The sequence below is a fragment of the Chiloscyllium plagiosum genome, unplaced genomic scaffold (genome assembly GCF_037043375.1).
Source record: "Chiloscyllium plagiosum isolate Xiang-an unplaced genomic scaffold, Cpla_swu_hap1 HiC_scaffold_43, whole genome shotgun sequence".
NCBI classification, from domain to species: Eukaryota; Metazoa; Chordata; class Chondrichthyes; order Orectolobiformes; family Hemiscylliidae; genus Chiloscyllium; species Chiloscyllium plagiosum.
This window is the reverse complement of record NW_028270181.1, coordinates 18,239,051-18,251,228: the sequence shown is the minus strand read 5'-3', so window position 1 is coordinate 18,251,228 and position 12,178 is coordinate 18,239,051. Positions and strand designations below refer to the sequence as shown.

Genomic DNA, 12,178 nt, shown 5'->3' with positions numbered 1-12,178 from the left:
ATGTGGTGAAGAAGGCCATACATGGAGTGAAAAGGAATGTGTTACGCTAGGACACCGCAAGGTCAAGGGAATAGATACAGTATTCTGCCATGATTGAACAGTTCTCAGGGTTGCGTAGTCTGTCCAGTCTCAGGACCAAGAACATCTCCTCGTGGATGAAGTATTTGAAGAGAGACAGGAAGGATTCAGTTCTCAAGACCCAAGCAGAAGGCAATGACAGTGAGTAGAAATAGGTCTCTGAAGTAGGGTCAAAATTAAAGCAAAAAACCTCATAGGTAATAGTCTTTAAAATGTTACTTAAACCGTGTGCAAACTAGCAAAGAATCAGTTTAATGTGGTTCACAGGATTTTCAAATCCTGCTAAACTGAGCAAAGATTAATCTGTTCAATTGATATGGATCCACTTAAACTAGAATGGCACCAATGAAGGGGTAGTGGAGCATTCAAGAAGGGCAAATTCAAAATGCTGAGAGAAATGTCAAGGCTACAGGGCAGAGTTATGGTTTTGTTAAATATAAACAATAGATCAAGAAGCTGAACAAAGGTAATAACAGGGTACTAGCAATGAAGGTGACATCATGGGAAAACAAAAAGATTTAAGTTAACAGTACCATACACATTGCACGAAGCACTCAAAATAAAAGGATCAAGAGCACAGATAGAAGTAAAAGGATTTAATCTGTTCATTGTTTCAGAGACATGGTTTTAGAATGAGTGCTGATTAGAGTTAAATATTCAAGTTAAAAAGTGTGGTGCTGGAAATGCACAGCCAGTCAAGCAGCATCTGAGGAGGAGGAGAATCAAGGTTTCAGGCATGAGCTCTTCATAAGGCTCATTCCTGATTGAAAAGCTCATGGTCGAAATGCCATCTCCCCTGGTCCTCAGATGCTGCCTGATCGGCTGTGCTTTTCCAGCACCACACTTTTTGACTCTGATGTCCAGCACCTGCAGTCCTCATTTTCTCCTGTTAAATATTGCTGCAAATTTGTTTTTGTAAAAGGAGGGATATGTAAAACTGGCGAAGTAGCAATGAGGATAGCCTGATAATAAAAGATAATCTTAGCTTTGTAAAACAAAATATAGAATCAATTTGAGGTGGTATTGAGAGAGAAAACAAGTGCCAGAAAGCACTATTGGAAGTAGTCCAAAGCACCCCAACAATAGTTTTGGGTCAGCTAAAGCCTATATTGGAAAATTGAGATGTGTGTATCAGACATAACACTGTACAGTAATCATGAACATATTTAATCTTTATACAGATTCAACAAAATAGAAGTTTATTGTGCAAAATCAAAATAAGCTTGCTCAATATAAAACAGGTTGAGAGCACAGAGCAAAGCATAATCCCATATATTCCCCAACATCATCACTTTCCAGTTACTCTAAGCAGAGACATTTTTCCCCATCAAATCTATAGAATTTAACTGCTTCTTTTCAGTTCCAGTCCTGTGGGTTATTTCTTTTGGCAAGTGACATCAGAGATTTTGACTTTCTTAGTCTTTTCATAATCTGCAGAGATCTAACTAAATAGTCCTGGCATGAAAGTTTCAAAACCTCATCCTTTCACTGAAGTACCTTATTTAATTAATTACTCTGCACAGTCTCCTTTTCTAGGAGAGATTATACTTGCATCAGACATTTTTTATTCTTTCTTGGGATGCGGATGTCGCTTGCAGAACCAGCATTTATTGCCCATCCCTAACTCCCCTGCAGAAGAGGACATCAACTGTCTTCTTGAATGGCTGGAGTCCACTTGCCGTCAGTACCTCTACAATGCTGTTAGGGAGGGAAAACCAGCATTTTAATAACATTGAAAGAATGACGATATATTTTCAAGTCAGAATAGCGACTGGCTTGGAAAGGAGCTTGCAGATGATGGTGTATCTGATGCCCTTGCCGTTCTACATAGCAGTGGTTATGGGTTTGGAATTCGCTGTTGAAGCGGCTCTAATGAATTCCTGCTGTGTATCTTGTAAATGTACAAGCTGCTACTGAGCAATGGTCATAGAAGGAATGAGTGTTTGTGATGGTGGTGCCAATCAAGAGGGTTGTTTTGTTCTGGATGGTGTCAAGTTGCAACTGTTGAAGCTGCACCCATCCAGACAAGTGGGGAACATTCAATCATACTCCTGACTTGTATCTTGTGGATGATTACTCAATGAAGGATTTCTAGCCTTTGACCTGCTTTGCAGGTGGGTTTTTACAATAACTGACAATAGTTTCATAGTCATCATTAGAATTTTAATTCCAGATTTCATTGCATTCAAATTACATCATATACTGCAGTGGGATTTGAACCCAGGTTCCTAGAATATTACTTGAAACATTCCACCTAAGAAGCCAGGAGGTTCCATGCACCAATTGCAGTCACATAAGGACTTCAGAGGTCTGCACAGCAGAAAAGAAATTAAAGGGAATGTTGATTGCCCAAGTATCTGGTGACCTTGTCCAATATCACTATGCCATTCATCTCCGCCATGAGGTCTCACTCAGGTCCCACTGAACGACCCAAAAGGTTTTGAACTATTTCTTTTAGAACTTGCTCATTCTCACATCTGCCAAGGTCTTAATATTTTCTCTCTCCAGTCGAACTCCCACAGTTCAAAAAAATCCCACATTGCAAACAAACTTCCTTTAACACTCCAGGAGTCATGGTTCCATAAAGTCTGACCTAATTATATTTCAAACCCCTTCATAAACACAGAAGAACACTCATATACCATTACTCTGGAATCTGAACCATTAAAAAAGTCTAATATAAATCTCTCTCATCTTTCATTACAATATCAAGGCAGAGATAGATTTAATTAAGTTTAAGGCTAAGAAAAATCAGAAAAGTTTAAATCAGGCTAAGTTTAAATCAGAAAAAGTGTAAACAATGTAGGTAGAAAGGACAGGTCAGCTACAACAGCTTGGGAAACATTTGCAGGGCTTGGGTGTCGCTGGCTGGCTAGCATTGATAGCCCATTCCCTATTTGCCCTTGAGAAGTGGTGGTGAGCTGCCTTCTTGAATCATTGCAGTCCACTTGCTGTGTGTTTATCCACAATGCCAGTAGGGAGGGAATTCCAGGATTTTGAGCCAACGACTGTGAAGGAATTGCAGTATATGTCCAAGTCAGGACAGTGAATGGCTTGGAGGGGAACTTGCAGGTGGTGGTGTTCCCAAGTACCTGCTGCACCTGTCTTTCTAGATGGAAGTGATCATGGGTTTGGAAAGTGCTGTTGAAGGATCTTTGGTGAATTTCTGCAATACATCTTGTAGATAGTACACACAGCTGCTACTGAACGCCAGTGGTGGAGGGACTGAATATTTGTAGATGTGGTGCTGGTCAAGCAGGTAGCTTTGTCCTGGATGGTGTCAAGCTTCTTGAGTGTTGTTGGAGCTGCACCCATCAAGGCAAATTAGAGTATTCCATCCAACTCCTGACTTGTGCCTTGTAGATGGTGGACAGACTTTGGGGCGTCAGGAGGTGAGCTACTCACCGCAGTATCCCTAGTCTCTGACCTGCTCTTGTAGACGCTGTGTTTATGTGGTAAGTCTAGTTGAATGTCTGGTCAATGGTAACCCCAAGGATGTTGACAGTGGGGGATTCAGTGATTGCAATACCGCTGAATGTTAAGGGGCGGTGGTTCAAGTGTCTCTGGTCATTGTCTGGCATTTGTGTGGCATCAATGTTACTTGCCACTTGTCAGCCCAAAGCCTGGATATTATCCAGATCTTGTTGGATTTGAGTATGGACTGCTTCAGTATCTGAGAAGTCGCAAATGGTGTTGAACACTGTACAATCATCGGCGAACATCCCCACTTCTGATCTTATGACAGAGGGAGGTCATTGATAAAGCAGCTGAAGTTGTTGGGCCTAGGACACTACCCCCAAGGGACTCCTGCAGAGATGTCCTGGAGCCGAAATGACTGACCATCTACAACCACAACCACTTCCTTTGTGCCAGATATAACTCTAACCAGCGTAGTATTTGCCCCCATTGATTCCAGTTTTGCCAGGGCTCCTTAATGCCATACTCAGTCAAATGTCCAGGAATGTCACTCTCACCTCACCTCTGTAATTCAGCTCATTTGTCCAGTTAAAGAAATAATTTAGTATTTACAATGAACTTACATACAATTAATGAATAAAATCCCTTCAGTCAAAAAGTGATTCAACTGTGGCCGAAAACCTAAGATAGCAATATTATAAGGAAAAGCTTTGCAATATTATCAGAAAAATAATAAACTTAAGGATTTAGAGAATTCCAGAATTCAGCAATAAATTGATAAAGAAAAGAAACAAATGTGAGTAAACTAGTGAGAGACAAAGAAAATTATGATAGCTGTGTAAACATATAAAAAGGTACAGATCAGCAAAAGTAACCATGTGTCCCCTATAAGGAAAGGGAGGAGAAATCAGAACGGAAATAAAGAAAGAACAGAGACATTAGGCATATACTTTGCATGCAACTTCACAGTAAAAATCCGAATATGATAGAGCCATTGAATCTCCTCTGTCTGTCCTCTAATTACAAGCTCAGAAACCTCAAGTTGATCTGTCAAACTCCATTTCAACATTCTAGAAAAATGGGGAACCAAGGGTCAGGTGAGAATGAGGAACTGACAGAATTAATATTAGAACAAAGTAAGTATTGAAGAAATTAATTGGACTAAAATCAACTGGATCTCTGATTGTCTTTATCCTACAATTTTGAAAGAAATGGCTACACAGAGTGGATGCAGTAGTCTTGATCATTGAGCATTCACCGAATTTTATAATAGGCTAAGTTACCTGTGACTCGTCACTCACAGTAAAAGAGACCATGAACCCTCACACATTACATACCTAGAGTTTGCCTTACATACTCAATATCTTTCTACCCATGGATGGAAAGGTAGCAAGCCTAAGAACAAATGGAAAATAGGGAACTATAGATCAATTGGTATGACATAAGTAACAGGGAAAATACTAGTTGCTATTATGAATAAGGAAGGCACTTATAAAATCATAAATCTGCTACAGCCTACATGGATTTATTAGAAGAAAATCATGCTTGATGAATCTGAGTGAGGCTATGAAATTTTAATTAGCAGAATGGATGAAGGAGAACCAATGGATTTTGATTTTTAGAAAATGTTTGAAAAGGTACCAAACAACTTGTACTTCTATAGCACATTCAATATAGTCCAACATCCCAGTGTGTTTCCCTGGAGAATAAGAATCATTTGACAGTGAGTCACATACTCCTGTTATAAGCTGCAATCCCACCATAGCTCAAGCTGGAATTCAGTACAATTGCAAGATGGTGAGTGCATTCAGGGCATTGCTAAAACTTTTGACGACAAATTTCAGTATCAACAATATTTAGCAATCTGGTCCAAAGTCCCTGGAAGAGTCCTCTAATCTCCCAAATGTTGACTTCCATTTTCAAAAGTTCAACTGAACAGTGCAAAGAAGTAACAATCTTTCCATTCCACAAATCAAATTGTACAAGTTGGACTTCTTGAACCTCTTAGCTAATTAATAAAAGTTCTATAGTATAACTTAGCCTGTGAAGTAGTTTACATCAGTAAAGTCTATCACACTATTTGGAGATCTGCCCATTCTCTCTCTTTGCCTTCGAATGGATTCAGTTACTACAATCTGTGGAAATAGTGCAAATTTATTAACAGGCTACGTTAACTGTAACTAGTCACTCACAGCAGAAGAGACCATACAGTTCATGAGCCCTCACACATTACATACTCAATATCTGAGTCACTAAGTCCAGCAATAAACAAATTTGTGTACTTTGACTTCAAAGAATTCCTTGCCTGAGAAATGACAAAGTTAAAAATGTAGTTACTGTATTGATTTATTAACAGATTATTGTTTCTTGCAATTAGAAAAGTACACAGAAGCAAATGATAATTAGATACACAGAATTTAGCTCCTACATCTTAGAATAAAGGTATAAAGAATACACTACACTAACTGTAATAAAATGTTACATTCAGGCACAGCAAACTATTAGGAATACTTAACAGGGGATACAATTTAAAAATAAATGAACCTTACCATTATTTTATTTGAGGAGAACAAGATCTTGCTGACTTTTGCTTTGTCTTTCTGCTAGCTCTAGAACAATAGCTGAATTGGATATACTTTTCAATTTCAATCATATTTTATAATCACTTTGAAGCTCACCAAGCAAGTATTAAGTATTTCCCCTGTTTGCATCAAGCTCCCCTAACATCCACAGGTCAACAGGTAATATCTGTATTCTCGGAAAATGTCTCTAAGGTGTTAACTCAAGAAGTTCAAATGGCTTCTTCCTGTGGAATTGCAACTGAACAGCTGAACTGTTACTTAGTTGCTCAGGTCTTTGGAACTAATAGGACATCAATCTTGAACCTTTACTCTTTCGTCCCCTGTAATTCTGTACGGCAGCAAACACAAGGTATGCCTGCATTTTAATTTATAATAAATGTTTTGTTTTTATTTATAAACAATATATTTTTCCCAGGAGTAACAGTTCAAATCTACTACTAGTGTGGCTGAGCAGTCTAAGGTTCAGTGACTCATTGACAAGGACATCCTTTGTACAGATGTACTTTCCAACCTCTTACCATTTAAGAAGTACTCTGCATATCTGTTTCTCCGACCAAAGTGGATAACTTCTATTGATCTCTGCCTGAGCTTCTCATCTGTGATGTGACCAGTTCTCTATCTGTATAGCTGTCTTCCTTGTGGATGTATAATAGTGACTCCAGTTGCTGTTCAAGTTGCTTATAGTGGACTGTCATTCATTGGCCTTCTCCTGAGTAAGCTGCACAGAGTGAGGGAGACTTCACTGGAGTGGGACTGAGACAGATCGCCAGAGCGAGATGTGAGCAGCAGGGGAAATAAGGCATTGATCAAGAGGTTTACCTGTACTGAGATCAATGGTGGCGTGACCTAACAAATGCAGATAAATCAATTGATTGGAGAATAGGTTTGGTCAATAGCTCCCATCTTTAAAGTAAAAGTTGGGTATTTACTGTGTCTTTAAGTTTGTAGACTTTTTCTGTTTTTTGGAGAAATTGCTTGTTGAATTTTCATAATAAGGCTGTACTTCCTTGAAAGGCAACAATTAGTTTTTTTAAGATTTGCAAGATGGCAGGTCAGAAGAGCCAAGTGGAGATCATACCCTGCGGTACGTTTGAAGTCAATGCGCCCCAGACAAACAAATCTGCAGGAAGTGTCACCAGACACATGAGCTTAAGCTCCAGGTTTCAAAGCTTGAACAGCAACTGGAGTCACTATTATACATCCACAAGGAAGACAGCTATACAGATAGAGAACTGGTCACATCACAGATGAGAAGCTCAGGCAGAGATTAATAGGGGAGTTATCCACTTTGGTCAGAGAAACAGATATGCAGAGTACTTCTTAAATGGTAAGAGGTTGGAAAGTACATCTGTACAAAGGATGTCCTTGTCAATGAGTCACAGAAAGCTAACATTCAGGTACAGCAAGCTATCAGGAATACTTAACAGAGGGTACAATTTAAAAATAAAGAGAATGCCATTTGGTCCAAGATGAGGAATTATTTTTAAACTCAGAGTTGCAAATCTTTGGAATTCTCTAGCACAGAGGATTATGGAAGCTCAGTCCTTCAGTATGTTTAAGGTAGAGATCGATAGCTTTCTGATTACCAGTGGCGTGCAGAGTTACGGGAATGGAGTGGGTAAAAGGCACTGAAGTGTTTGACTAGCCATATTGTATTGAATAGCAAGACAGGCTCAATGACCTACTCCTGTTCCTATAATTCCTAAAACAAAATATTAAACAATGAGAACCAATTTGAAGTAATTGAAGGAAACTGAACTTTATTTTTAAAGGACCACACAGGATAGTCCTTATCACTCAACTAAAAATCCCCCAAAATCTTATTTATAGTCTTCATAAAATTCCTATTTTCTGAATGTGAAAATTGGAAGAAATTGAAATGAGCACTAAATTAGTTAAATAAAAGCAAAATACTGCAGATGCTAGATATGGAGTCATAGAGTCAAAGAGATGTACAGCATGGAAACAGACCCTTCGGTCTAACTCTCTGAAACAAACAGAGAGCTGGTGAAACTCAGCAGATTAAGAGTCATCATACCAGACTTGAAATGTTAACCATTATTTTCGCCATAAATGCTGCCAAACCAGAGTTTCTCTAGCATTCTTTCTCTTTGTTTAATCATATCAAAGAATCCCTCCAGTATGGAAGCAGGCCATTCGGCCCATTGAGACCACATTAACCCTCCAAAAAGCATCCCACTCAGACCCATCCTTCTCCCCTATTCCTCCAACCTTACATTTCTCATGGCTAATCCAACTAGCTTTGCACATCACTGGACACAATGGGCAATTTAGCATGGCCAATCAACCCAAACTGCACATCAATGGACTAAGTTCAAAATCACACAACACCAGGTTATGGTCCAACAGCTTTATATGGAAGGACTAGCTTTCGGAACACTGGTCCTTCATCAGGTAGCTCATGGGGCAGGATCATAAGACACAGAACTTATAGCACAAGATCATAGTGTGTTATGCAACTGATACGATATATTGAACAAACCTAGGTTGCTGTTAAGACTTTTAATCTTTTAAAATGGGTTACAGGTTTCAATGAGAGGAAGCCGGAGCACCCAGAGGAAACCCTTGCGGACACGGGGAGAATATGCAAACTCCACACAGTCACCCAAGGTGGAATCAAACCCAGATCCCTGGCATTGCCAAGCAGCAGCACTAACCACTGAGCCATTGTACTACCCAAAGTTAATTAACTATGTGTAACAGACACCATTTCGCATAAGTATGACTGAGAAGGCTGGAGATAACACAGCAAAGTTTGTTAGACTGATTGACAGAGTAACAGGGTTGTTCTGATGGTGGAAGTTTGAGTAAACTAGCTCTATATTTTCAGAAGTGAGAAGAGTGTAAAGCTCATTCAAAGATTCGACAGGGCAAGAATCAAAGACACTGAAAGGTTATTTCCTGTACTATGGAAATTGGAAAGGGGACACAGATTGAGGATGAGGAACTGAGATATAAAGAGATTTTTTTCACTCAAAGGATGGTGATTTTATTATAATTCCCAGCCCCAGGGACTTGATGATGCTCTATTGTTAAACTGTGCTCAGTTTTGAAGGAAGATCACTGAATCTGAAACGTTAACTCTGTTTTCTCTCCATAGATGCTGCCAGATGTGTTCAGTCTTCCAGCAATTTCTGTTTGTGTTTCAGTCCACTGAGTACAGTTTTGGTCTCCTTATGTAAGGAAGAATTGGAAGCAATTCAGAAGAGGTATAGTGGATTGCTAAATGGATTATCTTATGAGGAAAGGTTTTAAAGACTGCTACTTTCACTGGAGTGTAGAAGAGTGAGGGATGACTTAATTGAATTACATAAGGTCCAAGTCAGTCTTGACGAAGAGACATGGAACTGCTGAAAGACTAATGGTCCTCTTTAAGAACTAGGGTGAGGAGAATTTTATTCTTTCAGAGGTTTGTGCACTTTGGAAATCTCTGCCTCAAGTTTTTTTTTATTCATTCGTGGACATCACTGGCCAGGCCAGTATTTATTTCCATCTATAATTGTGAAAAGAGTATTGTTATGGGTCTGGCGTCACATGTAGGCCAGACCTGATGAGGATGTCAGTTTCCATCCCAAAAGGATATTAGTGAACCAGACAGGTTTTTCTGAAAATCAACAATTGTTTCATGTCATCATTAGACCCTAATTCCAGATTTTATTTGCTGAAAGCCCAATTTTAATAAGTGTATCTCTTTACAACATGCTCAAAAGATTATTTTATGTGGATAAACGCACTTAGACAAATAGAACATGGAATGGAGGTAGCCATGGAGTTGTGCAGTCTTCTTAATAATAGGCAGAATTTCTGTCTTCTGGACTTTCGTCCACTATTGCGTTCATTGACATTTCTCTTTCTCAGTATTAAAAATGCCACCCTCCTAGTGTTTGGGTCTATGCAGCTGCTTCTTCTTGAAGTAGGAGTCAGTCAGGTGTGTGGAAATTTTTACTCCTGACAGTTGAATCTTTATAGATGTTGCAATGACAAATTTCTAGTGAACTCCCTGCAGTGGGGCATGGTTGAGAGCCAGAGGACCAGTGACAAGCAATAGGGCACAATTAAACTGCTTCAAAAAGATCACACACTTGCACCTATGGAAAGCAGTAAGCATATAGTCCCTGGGTGACGGATACATGAAGGTGCCTTTTGTGCTCTCTGAAAGGTTTGTTATCATAGCTACTCCTTTTGTAAAGGACATCTTTTCAGAGTGGTTATAGCGTGGCATTTTGCCGATTTTGATGACATGGTTACCACCATTTTTGGTAACGAACAAGCTTGGTAATTGAAAAAGGGGTATTTTCCTTCAACATCTTCTCACTGACCTAGGAGCTCTGTATTTTTACTTGGACATGGTTCTCCTTGCATACACGGCAGAGTGGGAATATCTACCATGGTCCCAAGCCACAGGGTGACGTGGTTTATTTCGTTTCTTTGTCTTTTCCACCAGCGGTTCCTTCTCTCCTTCACCTGTCACTGAATTCAAATTCCACCAACTCCCATGGTGGGATTCAAATCCAGGTACCCAGAACATTCCCTGGGTCTCTGGTGTTGAAAACAGCGTCATTGAATGTTTTCAAAACAGAAGTATATCCTCGGCATGGACGAAGTGGACCAAGAGGTCTGCTTCCATGCTGTACATCTCTATGACTCTAGTCTTGTGAGGTAAGTGATTCAAAGGTAATTTGGGGGTGCACAGGGATATGGAATCCCAAATGCAAACAGATCAGCCATAATTTTCTGAATAGCAGGATGGCAGGCTCAAGGGACAAAATAGCATACATCTTCTTCCAACTTCTATGTCTGTGTCTATTTAATGCTAGTGGGAATATCTACCATGGTCCCATAGTACCATGTCTATTTAATGCTAGATAGACAGATTAATGTCTGTTAGGGAATCAAGGAACACGGAGAGTGGACAAGAAACTGGAGTTGAGGTTAAAGATCACCTATAATCAGAGAGTCATAGCATCACAGAGATGTACAGCACGGATACAGACCCCTTGGTCCAACTCATCCATGCCAACTAGATATCCCAACCTAATCTAGTCCCATTTGCCAGCACTTGGTCCATATCCCTCTAAACTGTTCCTATCCATACACCCATCCAGACACCTTTTAAATGTTGTAATTGTACCAGCCACTACGACTTCCTCTGGCAGCTCATTCCATAAATGTACTACCGTCTGGTGAAAAAGTTGCCCCTTAGGTCCCTTTTATATCTTTCCCCTCTCACCCTAAACCTATGCCCTCTCCTTCTGGATTCCCCCACCCTAGGGAAAAGACATTGTCTATTTATCCTATCCATGCCCCTCGCAATTTTATAAACTTCAATGAGGTCAGCCCTCAGCCTTTGACGCTCCAGGGAAAACAGTCCCAGTCTATTCAGCCCCTCCTTATAGCTCAAATCCTCCAACCCTGGCAACATCTTTGTAAATCTTTTTGGAACCCTTTCAGGTTTCACAACATTGGAGACCAGAATTGCACGCAATATTCCAAAAGTGGACTAACCAACTTCTGCACAGCCTCAACATGACCTCCCAACTCCTACACTCAATGCTCTGACCAATAAAGGAAAGCATACCAAACGCCTTCTTCACTATCCTATCTACTTGCAACTCTACTTTCAAGGAGCTATGAACCTGCACTCCAAGGTCTCTTTGTTCAGGAACACTCCCTAGGACCTTATCATTAAGATTTGCTTTCCCAAAATGTACCACCTTGCGTTTATCTGAATTAAACTCCATCTGCCACTCCTCAGCCCATTGGCCCATCTGATCAAGATCCCATTGTACTCTGAAGTAACCTTCTTCCCTGTCCACCACACCTCCAATTTTAGTATCCTCTGCAAACTTACTAACTATACCTCCTTTGTTCACATCCAAATCATTTATATAAATGATGAACAGTAGTGGACCCAGCAGTGATCCTTGTGGCACACCACTGGTCACAGGCCTCCAGTCTGAAAAGCAACCCTCCACCACCCTCTGCCTTCTACCTTTGAGCCAGCTCTGTATCCAAATGGCTAGTACTCCCTGTATTCCATGAGATCTAACCTTGCCAACCAGTCTCCCATGGGGAACCTT

The 12,178-nt window shown here is 40.1% G+C and overlaps 1 protein-coding gene and 1 pseudogene across 2 annotated transcripts in view; both read right to left on the bottom strand.

The window, feature by feature from the left end:
• The window catches only part of samd8b (sterile alpha motif domain containing 8b), a 66,387-nt gene that overhangs the window by 45,811 nt on the left and 8,398 nt on the right, over window positions 1-12,178 (bottom strand). The window lies entirely within an intron of this gene.
• On the bottom strand, window positions 9,802-10,659 carry LOC122545219 (large ribosomal subunit protein eL6 pseudogene; annotated as a pseudogene).